The sequence below is a fragment of the Onychostruthus taczanowskii genome, unplaced genomic scaffold, assembly GCF_017590055.1.
Source record: "Onychostruthus taczanowskii isolate IOZ18803 unplaced genomic scaffold, ASM1759005v1 scaffold480, whole genome shotgun sequence".
Lineage (NCBI taxonomy): Eukaryota > Metazoa > Chordata > Aves > Passeriformes > Passeridae > Onychostruthus > Onychostruthus taczanowskii.
Genome location: NW_024502348.1, coordinates 3,660 through 8,676, shown reverse-complemented (window position 1 = coordinate 8,676; position 5,017 = coordinate 3,660).

Here is a 5,017-nt window from a genome sequence, read left to right as displayed (position 1 = left end):
CCCAAACCCCTCCCATGGGCCCCTCCCCCAATTTCCCCCCCAAAATGGGTCCAGCCCCTCCCCCCGCAGCATTTTTGGGGCATTTCCGGGTGTTTTTGGGATTTTAGGGTTTTGTATTTTAATTTAAAGGCGGCGCAAGCTCCGCCCACAATAAAGACTCTGATTGGTCAGGGTGGTTCTGGATTTTTGGGGTTTGGGGGACGCAGAATGGGGGAGAAAAGCAAAATTCCACCATTTTGGGGGTGGGGAATGAGGGGGGAAATGGCGGAGAAAAGGCAGGAAAATGAGGAGGAAAAGGCGGGAAAAGTGAGGGGAAAAAGGCGGGAAATGTGAGGGAGAAAAATGGAAAATGTGGGGGGGGAAAATGGAAAATGAGGGGGAAAAATGGAAAATGTGAGGGGGGAAAAAACTGGAAATGAAGGGAAAAAGGTGGGAAAAGTGAGGAGGAAAAGGTGGGAAACATGAGGGGAAATGTGAGGGGGGAAATTCAGGAATGTGAGGGGGAAAAGTTGGGAAAAGTGAGGAAAAAAGGCAGGAAATGTGAGGGGGGAAAGGCAGAAAATTGAGAAAAAGGGGGAAATGTGAGAGAAAAAGGGAAATGTGAGAGGAAAAAGGTGGGAAATGTGAGGGGAAAAGTGGGGGAAACAATGGGAAAATGGTGGGAAGCAGGGGAAATGGGCAGGAAACATGAAGGAAATGGTGGGAAAAATGAGGCAAAAGTGGGAAATGTGAGGGAAAATCTGAGGGGGAAGGGCGGGAAACGAGGGGAAAATTGAGGGGAAAAGGATGGGGAATTTGAGGGGGAAAAGGCAGGAAATGTGGAGAAAATGGAGGGAAATGTGAGGGGAAAATGGCGGGAAATGGGAAATGAGCGGGAAACATGAAGGAAATTGAGGGAAAAATGAGGCAAAAGTGGGAAAAGTGAGCAAAAAAGGTGGGAAATGTGAGGGGGAAAAGGCAGGAAATGTGAGGGGGGGAAAAGGGAAATGTGAGGGGGAAATGTGAGGGGAAGAAAGTGGGAAACAAGGGGAAATGAGAGGGAAAATGGAAGGAAATGGCAGGAAAAAAAAAGCAAAAGTAGGAAATGTGAGGGGGAAAGGGTGGGAAATGTGAGGGGGAAAAAGGCTGGAAATGTTAAATGAAAATGGTGGAAAATGTGAGGGGGAAATGGTGGGAAATGGGAAAAAAGGCTGGGAATGTGAGGAGAAAAGAGCAGGAAACATGAGGGGAAAATGGTGGGGAATGTGAGGAGAAAAAGGCAGGAAAAGTGAGGAGGAAAAGGCGGGAAATATGATGCAAAGGGCAGGAAAAATTGGGAAAAGGGTGGGAAATGTGAGGGGAAAAGATAGGAAAAGTGAGGAAAAGGGGAATGAGGGAAAAAGGAGGAAATGTGTGGGGAAAATGGTGGTAAAATTGAGGGGAAAAGGGCGGGAAAGGTGAGGGGGGAATGGTGGGAAATGTGAAGGGAAAAGTGGGAATTTTGAGGGGAAAAAAGAGGGAAATGTGAGGAGGGAGCAAAGGGAAATGTGAGGAGAAAAGGGCGGGAAATGTGAGGGGGGAAAGGAGGGAAAAATTACAGGGAAAATGGCAGGAAACATGAGGGGAAAAGTGTGGGAAACATGAGGGAGGAAAGGAGGGAAAAGTGAGCAAAAAAGGTGGGAAAAGTGAGGGGGAAATGGTGGGAAATGTGAGGGGGAAATGTGAGGGGAAGAAAGTGGGAAACAAGGGAAATGAGCAGGAAAATTGAAGGAAATGGCAGGGAAAAATGCAAAAGTAGGAAATGTGAGTGGAAAAAGGTGGGAAACATGAAGGAAATGGCAAGAAACGTGAGGCAAAAATGGAAAATGTGAGGGGAAAAAGGGGAAAAGGGTGGGAAATGTGAGGAGGAAAAATGCTGGAAATGTTAAAAGAAAATGGTGGAAAATGTGAGGGGGAAATGTGAGGGGGAAATGGTGGGAAATGGGAAAAAAGGCAGGAAATGTGAGGGAAAACTGCAGGAAAAATGTGGGAAATGTGAGGAGAAAAGAGCAGGAAACATAAAGGAAAGGGCAGGAAAAATTGGGAAAAGGGCGGAAAATGTGAGGGGAAATGGTGGGAAATGTGAGAGGAAAAAAATGGCAGGAAATGTGAGGGGAAAAAGTAGAAAAAACGGGGAAAAATGTGAGAGAAAAAGGGGGAAATGTGATGGGAAAATGGTGGGAAAAGTGAGGGATAAAAGGGGGGAAGCACAAGGGGGAAGGGAACAGAAATGGAGGAAAAATGAGGGAAATGGGAGCGGGAAAAGCGAAATTTGAGGGGAAAATGAGGGGGAAAAATGAGGAAAAAAGGTGGGAAATGAGGAGAAACGTGTGGGAAACAGGACTTTTGAAATCCCCTTTTGAAACCACCCCAAAATCCCCCCTCCTCCAAATTTCCCCCCCAGCCAATCAGGACTCCCCAAATCCCCCCCAAAAATCCCCCTCAGCCAATCAGGACACTCCAAAATTCCCACCAAATCACCCCCAAAATCTCCCCCCAATCAGGACCCCCTCCAAATCCCCCCAAAATCCCCCCAGTTCCCCTTTCAGCCAATCAGGACTCCCCCAAAATTCCCCATCTCCTCCAAAATTCTCCCCACCTAATTCCCACAAAATTACCCCCAAATTCCCCCCTCAGCCAATCAGGACCCCCCAAATCCCTCCCAAAATTTCCCCCTCCCCCAAAATCTCCAATCAATCAGGACGTTTGTCCCAGTTTGACCCTGTCCCAGTTTGTCCCAGTTTGACCCTGTCCCAGTTTGACCCTGTCCCAGTTTGTCCCAGTCCTGGTTCACCTTGTTCCAGTTTGGCCCCAGTTCCCAGTTTGACCCATCCCAGTTTGTCCCAGTTTGACCCGATCCCAGTTTGTCCCAGTTTGACCCGATCCCAGTTTGTCCCAGTTTGACCCGATCCCAGTTTGTCCCAGTTTGACCCGATCCCAGTTTGTCCCAGTTTGACCCGATCCCAGTTTGTCCCAGTTTGACCCGATCCCAGTTTGTCCCAGTTTGACCCGATCCCAGTTTGTCCCAGTTTGACCCGATCCCAGTTTGTCCCAGTTTGACCCGATCCCAGTTTGTCCCAGTTTGACCCGATCCCAGTTTGTCCCAGTTTGACCCGATCCCAGTTTGTCCCAGTTTGACCCGATCCCAGTTTGTCCCAGTTTGACCCTGTCCCAGTTTGACCCTGTCCCAGTTTGTCCCAGTTCCCGCTGTCACCCTGTCCCAGTTTGGCCCCAGTTTGGCCCGGTCTCGGTGTCACTCTATCCCAGTTTGGCCTCAATCCCTTCTCTCCCAGTTTGTCCCAGTTTGTCCCAGTTTGACCCAGTCCAGGGTCCCAGTTTGTCCCAGTTTGACCCAGTCCAGGGTCCCAGTTTGGCCCAGTTTGACCCCAGTTCCCGGGTTCTTCCTCTCCCAGTTTGTCCCAGTTTGGCCCAGTCCCACAGTCCCAGTTTGGCCCAGTCCCACAGTCCCAGTTTGGCCCAGTTTGGCCCAGTCCCACAGTCCCAGTCTGTCCCAGTTTGGCCCAGTCCCACAGTCCCAGTTTGGCCCAGTAGGGTCCCAGTTTGGCCCAGTTTGACCCCAGTTCCCGGGTTCTTCCTCTCCCAGTTTGTCCCAGTTTGGCCCTCCCAGTTTGTCCCAGTTTGGCCCAGTCCCACAGTCCCAGTTTGGCCCAGTTTGGCCCCAGTTCCCGGGTTCTTCCTGTCCCAGTTTGGCCCAGTCCCACAGTCCCAGTTTGGCCCAGTTTGGCCCAGTCTACTGTCCCCTCCCAGTTGGTCCCAGTTTGTCCCAGTCCCAGTTCCACTCTCCCAGTTTGGCCCAGTTGGTCCCAGTTCATCCCAGTTTGGCCAAGTTCATCCCAGTTGGTCCCAGTTCATCCCAGTTCATCCCAGTTTGTCCCAGTCCCCACTTTCCCCCTCTCCCAGTTTGGCCCAGTTCATCCCAGTTTGTCCCAGTCCCCAATTTCCCCCTCTCCCAGTTTGTCCCAGTTCATCCCAGTTCATCCCAGTTTGTCCCAGTTCATCCCAGTTTGTCCCAGTTCATCCCAGTTTGTCCCAGTCCTTCCCTGGTTCCGGTTCCCACGGGGAAGGGGCGGGGCCAATTTCCGGTGGGCGGGGCCTGGAGCCAAACTGGGAATTCAAACTGGGAACTCCAGATTTGAACTGGGAGCCCAACCCCAAACTGGGACCCCAAACTGGGACCTGACCCCAAACTGGGACCCCAAACTGGAACCCCAAACTGGGAACCCAAACTGGGACCTGAGTCTCAAACTGGGACCCCAAACTGGGACCTGACCCCAAACTGGGACCCCAAACTGGAACCCCAAACTGGGAACCCAAACTGGGACCTGAGTCTCAAACTGGGACCCCAAACTGGGACCTGACCCCAAACTGGGACCCCAAACTGGAACCCCAAACTGGGAACCCAAACTGGGACCTGAGTCTCAAACTGGGACCCCAAACTGGGACCTGACCCCAAACTGGGACCCCAAACTGGAACCCCAAACTGGGAACCCAAACTGGGACCTGAGTCTCAAACTGGGACCCCAAACTGGGACCTGACCCCAAACTGGGACCCCAAACTGGAACCCCAAACTGGGAACCCAAACTGGGACCTGAGTCTCAAACTGGGACCCCAAACTGGGACCTGACCCCAAACTGGGACCCCAAACTGGAACCCCAAACTGGGAACCCAAACTGGGACCTGAGTCTCAAACTGGGACCCCAAACTGGGACCTGAACCCAAACTGGGTCCCAAACTGGGAACCCAAACTGGGACCCCAAACTGGGACCCCAACCCCAAACTGGGAACCCAAACTGGCATCCGAAACTGGGACCCCAACCCCAAACTGGGAACCCAAACTGGGACCTGAGTCTCAAACTGGGACCCCAAACTGGGACCTGAACCCAAACTGGGTCCCAAACTGGGAACCCAAACTGGGACCCGAACCCAAACTGGGAGCCCACCCCCAAACTGGGACCTCAAACCGGGAGCCCAACCCCA